This window comes from Petaurus breviceps, unplaced genomic scaffold (assembly GCF_028583685.1).
Source record: "Petaurus breviceps papuanus isolate PSGF00001 unplaced genomic scaffold, PetGlider_PUasm1.0 90977, whole genome shotgun sequence".
NCBI lineage: Eukaryota > Metazoa > Chordata > Mammalia > Diprotodontia > Petauridae > Petaurus > Petaurus breviceps.
The window spans coordinates 38070967-38083866 of record NW_027187391.1 but is presented as its reverse complement, the minus strand read 5'-3'; the positions used below and the strand labels follow the sequence as shown (position 1 = coordinate 38083866).

Below are 12900 nucleotides of genomic sequence, written 5' to 3'. Positions count from 1 at the left end.
AGTCTAACTAGCACCATTCCATGATCTGTCTGTTTCTCATAATTTTTATATGGGTCAATTTTATAGTGAGCAGTTTTATAGTGAAAAGCTTTGCATCTTGGGACCCCTTTGCAGTTGAAGTATTGCATATAATGTGAGCATTAATCATGGATTCATATATAATTTTAAGAAGTAACACATTTTGAGGTCAGTTTGAGAAATGTTTCCAAAATGGCTTCACAAAGACAGGACTATCATCTACTTCCAAAGAAAAATGTACAGTAGTTTCAGGGAAGCCATAGCACAATTGCAAGATAATGGTTCCAAAAAATATTTTGGTGGCAGTGTACCACATTGGACACCAGCTACCATCTTTCCTTTCTCACTCCTCTCTTTCTCTATCTCTCTCCTATCTTCTTTGTAGGCTTCTTTTCTTTCTCCCCTTCTTTTCATTGCATTCCTTTTGTCTTTCACCATGTTTTAAGCCTACTGCCCATATTCCTGTTGGATAAAGAAGCTGAAAAGGTTATTGACCTTCAGTTGATATGCTGAGAAAATACTCTGATATTTGTATCATGTACACAGTGCGTCTGCATGACTGATTGGGATTGTTCTTCATCCAGATGTTTGGGGGTGACTTAAGCACAGTCAAATGTTGTGAAAATGGTTCTTAGACATGGAGGTAAATATTGCTCCAATAGCAACAGCATTGCCAAGAGGACCACCAAAGGAGAAAGACTTCTGTGCATGGATGTTTGAGATTTATTTATTTTGCAAAGAAAACAAAGAAATGTTTTCTTTGGGCCTCAGGATTTACACATAAAGCACTGTTCCTTGGTGTCTAATGCAGAGAAGAAGCCAGTATAGGATCTTTTGTTGTTGCCTTATGATTAGCATTCTCTTTGTACATACTAGGATGTATTTGCAATAGGGATCCAGCAGACAGAGATCCTTATTGGTCATTTTAAAGATACATATATATTAGATGCTTTTCCAAATATGGGCCCTGGATCCATCTGTAGTTTTTAAAGAGACAAATTCTGTGAGAAGAAGAGATGATTATTTTGAAAGTGTAGAAGGCTATAAACTCTTCCTAGGCATATCAGTCCTCAAGCTCTCTAGGGAAACATGGTCTGGATGATGAAGAAGGCATGATATTACTTCCTTAACTTTTCATTCCTTTATATAACAGATGGAACTACTTACATGAAGTCATAGCCCCACGTACACAGAGCAGAGACTGGTAAAAAAAAAAGAAAATAAACAACATCATTTCATTTTATATACTGTATAGATCCTTTGCTCTGACGGAAAAGAATCTGATGATTTTTGAAAATTTAATACTTTAATACCTCAAAAATTGAATGAATTCATGATGTCCTCTGTATCACTAGTCCCTGTAAAAATGGAGATCACAACCTTTTCATGAATTTTCTTCCCATGTGATTTAACATTTCCCATGAATGGTCTATAGGAATTTCACCTAATGTGCTGGTGGCTTTCTTTTAGCTTGCTTAATATAGTGTGAGTGACAATGATTCTGCATATGGGCCATCCATCAGTAATCCTTCACTCTTTCTTTTTATAAATTTTATTTATTTTATTCTAAAGTTAAGAAAAAAGCAAGCATTTCTATAGCACAGTAGAATAGGAAAAAATGATTGCTTATGAAATTGAAAATCTATTTTGTACAACTTGTTATTCCTTTTAAGTATATCATAGTTTCATGTAACTTTTTCTCCTTTTATTCTTGTCCCCCCACATATATGTATAGATAGATACAATATGTATGTGTATATACACACTTATATGTAAATTATATATATATATTTATATACATATACTTAAAATAATTTTATACATACTTCTATTTATCAGTTTTTTCTCTGGGTGTAGATAATATCTTCCTTCTTAACTCCTCTGTAGTTAATTCAAGCACTGGCTCTTCTTTTCTTGTCCTAGATCTCTCTGATGGCATCTTTTGGTCACTTCTGTATAATTCTTCATTGGTACCATGTTTCAACCTACTCATTTCCATCACATGCCTCTTCATTAATTTTTAGTTATCCCTAGTTCTTCAGAGTCTATGATATTCTGTAACTTGTAACCATATACTGCCGGGGAAAATACGCATAATAGATGAGGTTTTTGTTTGTTTGGGGGAGAAAATTAGTATCATTGAAAGTGATGCATCATTATGAACAAGATTCCAGATAGCTTTCTTTCTCCCATTCCATTCTGGACTGAGCACCATCTTCCATCATCAGAGTTTGAGAGAAAAGCAGTTACATAATCTTCACTAGGGTAGAGACTATCTCACTTTTGTATTTTTATCTCTAGCACCTACCAGAGTACCTGGCATATAGTATATATTTAATAAATATTTATTGATTGGTCAATTATTTGATGTACCAGGTCTTAATTGCCCACCAGTCTAGATAATAAAGTCTAGATCAGAGACTGGCAAACTATGGCCCCTGTAAAAATCATCTTTGTTCATGGGCCATACAAAACACTCAGGTGACTGGATCTATCTCATGAGCAATAGTTCATCAACCCATGGTATAGCCATTTTTCATCCACTCTTTTTCATGGTTGGGTTATTATCACAATTTAATGTGCATAATTATGTGCAAGATTTAGAAGTCTTTGCAATGTTTCAAAGCCTGATAAAACATGTAAAATGTTATTTACAAATAGGACTCTCTGGAAAACATCACCACTTATAAAGAATGCCTTTTCCATTTACACACTGTACTAGATATTCTCTATGATAGTAGCAAATTTTTGTAGCATATGATAGTAGCAAAATTTTTATTGAATGTGCTTCCCTATTTTATGTCATGCTTAATGTTAAGGTATCATTGATCAAAATTATTCTTGTTGCATATTTCAAAGTATCTTTTATAATATTATTTATATATAATTAATTTATATATGATATATATAAATTTATATATAAATATATAATATATGTATGTTTGATATATTTACATATAAATACATAATATATTTATATGTTTAATATATTATATATAATATATTTATATATAAATATATATCAACATAAATAAATTTATATATAATAAATATTAATGAGGGTTACTTTGTTATAGAGAAAATCTTAAAAGTGGCCTTTCACTCTATTGAATAAAATGATGCTTTTCCCATTTTTGCTTTTATTTCATAGTTGCTAAGATCCAAATGGTGACAAAGATAATTTGATGCAGAAATGTTGAGAATTTCTCTAATTTTCATCTGTGTGTTGTCATCCTTACAATTCCAGTCTTAAATGCTTTGAAGAAAATCTGACTTCACTGGGTCTCACACATACCATGCTCTCTCCATATTAATTTTTCCTGTCAGATTCCAACTGTTTTTTTGAAGGTTTATGGTTAACAATTTTCTACAACCTTCCATTAAATTTTGCGATTAAAGTGATCCTTTTTAAAATACATTTTTATTGATATTATTTGTTTCACATTGCTTAAATCTCTCCCATTATCTCTTTCCATGTCCTTTCTCCAGAGAGCAATGCTATATTACAAAAATATGTTTATTTTTTAAAAGAAGGGTGAAAATGAGCAAAACTCATCAAATTAAAAATGATTTACCCCAACTATGCTCTACAGAGGATTGTAAAGAGGTATCTTTTCACATCATTTGTCATTCTTATTTTTGTAATCCCACAACATTCACTTTTAATTATTCCATTAAGGTTGCTGTTTCCATTTACATTGGTGTAAACATCATTGTGCATTTCTTTATTGTTTCTTTTTTCTTCACTTTGCATCAATTGTATCTTTCTATGCTCCTTTATATTTAAGCTATTTGTTATTTCTTATCCATTCTCCAATGAAAATCTGCTTTGCTCCCAGTACTTTGCAAACACAAACATGTCCCCTTTCTTATTAATAATAATAACAGCTGGGATGGCTAGGTGGTGAAGTGAATAGAGCACTGGAAGCTGGGTTCAAATCTAGCCTCAGACACTTAACACTTATTAGCCATGTGACCTTGGGCAAGTCACTTAACACCAATTGCCCTGCCTTTCCCCCTCCAAAAAGCAAAACAAAAAGCAATGCACATTGAATTATGTGACCTCTGGCATAAATCTGTAAAAGATTTAGCTGGTAGTTTATTTTAAAATCATAATAGTAATAGCTAACTTTCATGTGCTGCTTATAATGTGCCAGGCACTGTTTTGCCCTTTTCATCTCATTTGATCTTCAAAACAACCCTGTGACATAGGTGCTGTTATTTACATTTTACAGAAGAGGAAACTGAGGCAAAAAAGGCTGAGTGACTTACCCAGGTTCATGTAACTAGCAGGTTTAGGAAAAAAACTGCCACCCATCTTCTAAATTAACTGCCAATTTCCCTATTTTATCTGATGTCTTTTATAGCATGAATGCCAAACTTGATATAATTGAGTTCCTCCGATAATAAAACAGCTAGCATTTATATCTCATTTTAAGGTTTGCAAAAGGTTTTAAGAAAAACATGTTCTCATTTCATCCCCCCCACAATTCTGGAAGTTAGCTGTGATTATCACCCTCATTTTCGAGATAAGGAAATTGAGACACGAGGAGGATAAATGATTCGCCCTTTGTCTCGTAGTTTCTAAGTGTAGGAGGCACGGTTCATAGTCATCTTCCCATCTCAAACCATCACATTCTTATCAACTACATTACTCAGTTATGCAATAATATATACCTTGTTATGGACCAAAATTACAAGCCAAATGTCAACCCAACAAATAAAGAAATGCGATTGAACTTTATTATCCCTGATCAGCACACATCATGCTGAACATCTGATCTCACACCTGTCATAAATAAAGTAAATCATAAAATAATCACAATTTCACATTCATCATTTGCAGAAATAATCTTTCAGTTAAAACAGAATGAGCAACCTTACTGTTGTTATTGCTATTAGCAATAGAGGATTTCTAAAGAGATAGCAATCCTCTGTCTCTTTATGGCTAGGGTACTCTACATAATTGTATTCCCTAGCAGCATTATATAAAGTAACAAGCACTAGATTTGGAATGTGAGGAATAACGTTTAAATCATAGCTTTGCCACTTGTGTGACCTTGGGCCAGTCATTTAATTTCTCTTGATCTCAGTTCCCTCTCCCACATAAAGAGGGCTAGGGTTACACGACCTCAAATGTGCCTTCCAATTCTCAATCTACAATTCTATGTTTTATGTTTAGAAATCCAACAATTTAGTTCATGTTTATGAATAATGTAAAACTATGTATCTTAGTCCCCTCAGGATCCTTTTCTATAATTCTGATATCATCACTATAGAAGCAGTTCGGAGGGCCATTGTGAATTCTTTTTAATTTCGTGAGTTTCTATGGCCATGGGATTCATTATCTAGTAGCACTCTTGATGATCATGGCCCACTCTATAGTCATCAAGTCTGGTCCTTAAACAGCAGACAATATCTGTCACTGTACAGTAGGTTTTCCTGCATGGAAGAACCTTCCATACCATGTGCTCCATTAAAAATATCTTCAGAGTATACAGTTTCCTCTCTGCTACAATGCAGCATTACAGCAGGACTTCTGTGGGAGAAATGAATGACTAAAATAATGTTGCATATCTAAAACCTAAGAAAAGATAATTTGTGAATCAGAGTCAAGTTCTGAAGATTGTAATAGGCTAAAACAAATGAACCAAATCCAGTAAAATGAACTTTAATAGGAATAAATATGTAGTCCATAGGGTTCCAAAAATATATATTTCAGAAGTATAAGATGGAAAAGATATGATAATAAGAATTCACAAAAAATAAAAGGTTGCAGAGTTTTATTCTCCTATAAGCTCCATATGAGTTAATCATAGGACATGTTAGTAAGAGAGATATGAGAGACTGACTTGGTCCAAATAGGGAGGACTTCTGTCAGCAGAGAATTATAATCCAGTATGACCCATAGCATTTTCAAACTGATGGAAAAGAAAATGTATTCTGTTCATGCCCAGAAAACCATTTCTGCTAAAAACAAAACAAAACAACCCTCCTATTTGCTGTTCTCCAATATATTGGAATAATATTTGGTCATCTCACACTTAAATTATTCTAATTTCTTCCTCATTTTTAAAATTTCTACCTTTTCCCTCCTCCAATAAATAAAAAAAAAACCTTCTTTGATCACAATGCTCTTCCCGATCTAATATTTTTTTAGAAAATAAGATTGACTCTTTGAACATGAATGATCATTACACCTTTATCGGTATTATCTTAAGTGCAAAATAAAAGGCATCAAAGGACAATAGAAACCTCCAAAACATTAAACTAAATTGAATTCCTCCAAATTGGGCTAAATATATTATGTATGTAAAATTCACTACATTCTTTATAGCTTTTTTGAACAAAATGTTTCATTTTGCTAGTGTAGAGTCAAACATTAGCTATCAATGTGTATAGTCTATTTTAAGGTGAGGGAAATGGTTATTTTGAAAAAATAAATTCATTTTCATGTGATTTCTTTGTTTAAAAATCAAGTCATTTGATTGATTTCAACCATCTCTCTAGTTGTCTTAAGCTGTAGAGTTGCACATTTGAAGATGAATCTTAGACTGAATCTGGAACATTCCCCTTATTCATTCAGCTCTTCCTGTGTTCTATATCTATTTTCAAGATATAATAACTCCATAAACACTGACCAATATAACTTCTCAGTTGAAGCAAAGTCATGCCAAATATATTTCTGACCACCTTTCCCAGAGAAATGGTAACTAGGCTCCCACACACAAATGAAATTCCCTGCATCTTCCACCCCAGGGAGGGTGACACACAAAACCCATATTCTTTCTAATATTGTCTGAGATGATAAATGAAATGGTAAATAACCATTAATTCTCATATTAATTCCAGAAATATCACCTTGGCCTAATAGAAAACACTTTTTTTGCCTTTTGGAGGGCAATTGGTGTTAAGGTTACATGGCTAGTGTTTTTGTGTTAAATGTCTGAGGCCGGAACCGAACTTAAGTCCTCCTGACTCTGGGGCCAGTGCTTTACTCACTGCGCCACCTAGCCACCCCTGAAAGCACTTAGTTTCTCTTCTTTCTGACTTGCAATAAAAAATGAAGCAACCATGTTCAAACCATTGAATACCTGGGACATGCATTCCTGTTCATTATGAGACAATGTCAAAATGTTATCCAGGTATGCAGTGGCAGATTTACCAAGCATGTAAGTGAGTAGAGAATTAACACAATGCTGGAATATGTTATCCAATATATGTTTACCAAGAGGTAAAACTGGTTTATAACAATAAAGATTCAAATAATCTCCATATTTGGTACTGGAAGTTGCCTTCTACTTATGCTTGGCCCCGATTTTTACAAGCTTTTAGGCTCCCCACAAATCCAATTCAGCATAAATGTGTGTGCCTGGACGTTTCCCAAGATGTCTGAAGCAGATGGTAATGATTATGGACTGTTGTTTTATTGAACCCCTGGTAATTGATGCAGTGGCACAAGTCTTCTTGGATAATAGAAGCAAGAGAACCCCTACTGATGATCATGAAGCCTCTTCCAAAGTTTTTATTGAATCGACACTAGTAAAGTTTGCTTCTCATGATCATTTAACACATGAGTCTAGCTGAAGGGAGGTGAAGCTCTGGGCAATCACAATCTTGGTGCATTTGAAAACTGGTCCACCCTTACTATACTTCTGTAATTTTCTGTAATGGAAGGATCTCTTGAACTTCTGTGTCACCCTTCCATGATTTCTGACATAGATGAACCTAAAAAATAGAAAGGAGTCAATAGATGTTGTCTAGGACATTGTTATTGTTTACTTTGTGACATGGTGTTATCAATGCCCAAACCTTTGATACCTCAGGCCTCCTGCAACATAGTATATATGACTTCTCCAGAGGAAATAAAGAAAAAAAATCAAAATAAAGGTACAAAGGGAACTGCATCTAGGACATTCACTGCTCTGATGAGAAGAGCCCTCACCTCTCTATCCAGTCAAGTTACTCAGCATTTAAACCACAATATAAAGGATCAGCTTAGGAATACTAGCCCAGAGGTTGGGCTATTATCATTTCTATTCATTGCCTTCTGGCAGCCTCAGAGTGGGAGAAAGATTAGTTTCCTTGCCCTCATTAGAGATATTGGCAATAGCAACTGCCTTCCTGACCCCCCACAACTCAACTCACCTGCCTCCTTGATTGTGCTAACATCCTGGTTCTTAATTGGGGGAACTAAGTCTGAAGGAGGTTTTGAGGGCATCTCCAAGATCTTCATTGAATGTTTCTACTTTAAAAAGCTACATTAGTCTACTCCCTACCCAATAAGGGAGAAGTGATGTTGTAAGTGATGTAGGAAACCAAACACCATCCAGTAATTGTTCTATAAATGGCTCCCTTGATTTACTATTCTTGGCTTCCAGACAAATCAAATGATCTTATCCTAGACTAGAACCTTTTCCTTCCAGGGGATATCTATCATTATACTACCACCACTCCTTTGGGCATAGACTTCCATTCCATGGACATTCGCCAGCTATTGCCTATTGTCCCAAATTACCCTCTATTCATTTTGTAAATAGTTTGTGTATAATTATGTGTGTATATGTCATCTCCCTTGAAAGACTATAAGCTTATTGAGGTCAAGGACTATATTATTTTAGTCTCAGATCCTCACCACCTAGCATAGAATCTAGAACATTGATTGCTTATTGACTGTTTGCAAATGAGGTGATAAATACTCCCCACATAATATCCAGCTTCTGAGATTGATACCTTAAAATCACACTAAATCTGAACGGTACCAACACTAGACAGTACCAACAACTATTTCTCTCATGAGTGAACATGATAGAGGACTCATGCCACCAAACTTTCCTTGTCCTTCTCTACCCTGTAACAGAATTTCCTCATTTGCATAAGTTTTGTGTTCAGAATTAGGCTAAATGATCTAGGGTGACTTACTGGTTCTCCTATCTCTTTGATAGGTCTCTGGCCCAGTTCTTCCATAGGTCTCAATGTTCTTTATTTTAAACAATTGATAAGTAAGATCTTTAGGCTTTTAGTCCCACTAAACTTTGGGGAACAAAGTATTCTGCAAAATAATCTTTAAATTCCTAACCTTTCTTGGACGCTCTATCAGAGCTCTTTGCTTCTAGTCTAAAACAATTCTCACCTCCTGAAACTCACTCGGATATATCCTTAAGACTTAGTTCCTAGTTCAAAGCTTAACATCCAAGCCATATCACTTTTCTTTCTCTGTGGATACTTGAAATCTTTCAGAAATGTTATAAATCATGGGTTATTAAACCAAGGTTCATGAACCCTTAAGACATCCATGGAAAGATTTCAGGGACTCTTTATGAACATGAATGTAAAAAATGCATCATTACTTTGGTGTTATTGGATCCTTTTAGTCATGTCTGACTCTTTGTGACCCATTGGAAGTTTTCTTGGCGGAGATATTGGACTGGATTGCCATTTCTTTCTCCAGCTCATTTTACAGATGAGGAAAGTGAGACAAACAGAGTAAAGTGATTTGCCCAAAGTCACACAGCTAGAAAGTATCTGAGGCAAGATTTGAACTCAGGTCCTCCTGTTTCCAGGCCTGATGCTCTATCGACTGTGCCACCTAATTGCCCCTAATTTTTATTAACCTCTAACTGAAATTTAGCGTTTCTTTCAAGTATGAATGTATATAACAGAATACCATAGAATTAGGCTTCATTGGACTTCAGCAGAAAGGGTACGTTACACATGCACACATACACACACAAGGGTTAATTAAGACCTTCTAAAATATACCTCTTTTGACTCTGAAAACAAGGAAAATTTCTTAATTGGGCTATGGAATCATTGTTTTTAAGGTTAAAGGGGAACTTAAGAAAAAAATTCATCATGGGTCTGTAACCTAAAGTAGCTGAACTTAAAAAAAATATTTTGATAACTGTATTTCAGTATAATCAATTCCTTTTGTAATTATATATGCTTTATTTTATGCACTTGAAGATGTTACTTAGAGAAGACTCTCAGAGATGGCATTTGGTTTTGCCACTGCTACTTATCATTTAAAAAACAAGAAAATTACTTAGTTGGAGAAGAAGAAGAGGAGGAAGAGGAGGAGGAATGGAATTAAGGAAATTGAAGAGCAAGAGCAGAGAAAAGGAAGAAGAGAAGAAAGGAGGGAAGGAAAGGGAGAAGGAAGGTATAGATATCAATGTAGATAGAAAGAGATAGACATAGGAATAGATACAGATATATAAACAGACATAGATATTGCTATCTCTTAATATAATTGGTTTCGAAACTCACAGTTTCAAAATAATTGAAGGCAATCATATCTAACCAATAGCAAGCACCATTCACATTCCTTGAGAAAGTTTAGTATTTTCCCCTGTTCCCGGAAAGTTGGTGGGAATATTATCATAGGCCCCAATAGCAAAGGCTCTGCAATGTGGCAGTTAAAACCAGTGTATTACATTTTATGCTCTTAAAAATGTTATTCAGAGAAGGGGGTCCATGAGACTGCCAAAGGAATCTATGACCAAAATAAAAATATTTAATAACTTCTAGTGTAAGAAATGTACCAGTGCTGTTTTCTGCTACTTTTCCCTGTTTAAATATGTTCTTCATTATAGTTCCAATGTGGGTAGAAACTCTGGCAGGAATGGAGTTAAGAAGCAGGACTCCTTCCATTCCAGGATCCATTAATTATTCCATTTTTCAAAAATGGCTAGTAAATAATATAAATAATAAACATATTTGTTATATGTATGTAGGTCTATATACAAATACATAAGTAGATATATATACAAATATATATGTATATATAATTATATATAAGTATTTATAAATATATGAATACATATATTTGTAAGAATATACAACCATACAAAACTACACACACACATATATATGTAGGCATATCTATATATGTTGAGGTTTACTTTGTGTGGGATGTTATTATGTATCCTGCACTTAAAAGAAAAAACACCTGATGTACATGTGTAAAAAAAATCTATTGTGCATACTTTACATGGGATATCAGTATGCATTACACATTCATTTGCTACCTTATTGTGTGCCTATGATATATATTAACATCCCTGACAGATTGAAATATCCTTGAGTTTAACTGATGGAACTCCACTTCTTTCAAAAAGGAGAAGCAGATGAGCTTCTATGGATGAATATGACCTAGGGATGGCGGAGGTCTTAACAACATAACCCTTATTGACTTGGGTTGTTTTTGATGAGAAAAAAATCATCACAGAAACTGAAAACTCTGGAATTCACTCTGCAAATTAGACTCTAGAGAAGAAAAGGCAGGTGTAAGACCATAACAATGAAAAGCATGAAAGAAAGAACAGGATATGTGTGTATATGTGCAGTGTGCCTAGCAACACTGAGGACACTCATTGGCTCTCTTTCATTCCCTGAGCTTTCTGTGGAAGGTTATTTGGAGGCAGCAGCAAAGATTGTCTTCACCAAGTATTTCATTTAATTTTTTTGGGGGAAAAATGCAATTTATTCAAAAGTTTGAAGTGGCAAGGTCTACTGAATGAGATGCCTGGTTTTTGGTGTACACAAAAAGAAGCTGGCAAAGGAAGAGATGAATGTCTCTTACTACAAAGCAGATTTATATCACATAACCTTGAGACCTGGATAAGATTTACAAGACATTCAGAACCCAGAACATACAAAGACACTACTTATTAGAAATGAAATGGTTTGAACTCTTCTAGCTGTGATGTCACATCTATGACATTTACTTTTCTGTCTTACAAAGGAAGCCCATGAGGCTATGGAAAATCCAATCGATATATCTAGGAAATTAGAAAGGAAATTGAATGTATTGGGAGTGTGGAGTAAAGGACTGAAAAAAGAAGAAAAATTTAAAAAAACTACTGCTATGAACATCTTCAATATATTTTTTTCTACAAGTGGAAAATCTTTAAGTCATTTCTCCAGTTAAGCCACTGACACTTCCATTCATTTAACACCCTTCCCCTCACAGAAAAAAAGGAAAGAAAATTCACACACATTTAGTCAAACATTCAAGTATCTTAATGACATTTTCCAGAATCCTTAAAAAAGGGTTTTTTTTTGTCTTTATTAATTTGTTTACTTTTAGTTTACAAGATTCATTACCACAATTCTTCAGTTTCAAATTTTCTCTCCCTCTCCCCCCATCCCCATACAATCAAGTATAGTATCTGCAAATACTTTCACATTAGGTGTTACTCAGGTTATAAAGAAGGATTGTAACAGATGGAATGACGAATGGGAAAGAGGAAACAAAACCAAACGAGAACGAAAAAGGGAAGGTAGTTTGCTTCAATCTGGGTTCAATCCCAGTTCTTTCTTTGGATGTAAACATCTCTCACCATCATGAGTCTTTTGGGTTTGACTTATGTCTCTGGATTGCTGAGAAGGTCCAGTTTATCAAAGTTGGTTGTCACATATATGTTGTATCTGTAATTGTGTACAAATACTTCCTGGCTCTACTCTTCTCACTCAGCATCAGTTTGTATAAGCCTCTGCAGGTAATATGAAGTCCATCTGTTCCTCATTTCTTATTGCACAATAGTATTCCATAGCATGCATATACCACAACTTGTTGAGCCATTTGCCAATTGATGGGCACCCCCTTAATTTCCAATTCTTTGATACCACAAAAAGAGTTGCTATACATATTTTTGTACATATGGGTCTTCCTCCCACTTCTATGATCTCTTTGGGATACAATCCTAGAAGCGGTATTGCTGGGTCAAAGGGTATGAAATTATTTATAGCCTTTTGGGTATAATTCCAGATTGCTTTCCAGAATGGTTGGATCAGTTCACAACTCCACCAGCAATGCATTAGCGTTCCAATTTGTCGACATCCTCTCCAGCATTTGTCATTTTCCTGTTTTTTTATCTT

General features: G+C 34.6%; 1 long non-coding RNA gene across 1 annotated transcript in view; it reads right to left on the bottom strand.

Annotated features, from left to right (window-relative positions):
• Nucleotides 1–7013: 7013 nt before the first annotated feature.
• Nucleotides 7014–12900, bottom strand: part of LOC138152927 (uncharacterized) — a 101952-nt gene continuing 96065 nt past the window's right edge. The window contains exon 4 of the long non-coding RNA XR_011166243.1: nucleotides 7014–7746. This is a non-coding gene — a long non-coding RNA (uncharacterized lncRNA). The remainder of the gene's footprint in view (nucleotides 7747–12900) is intronic.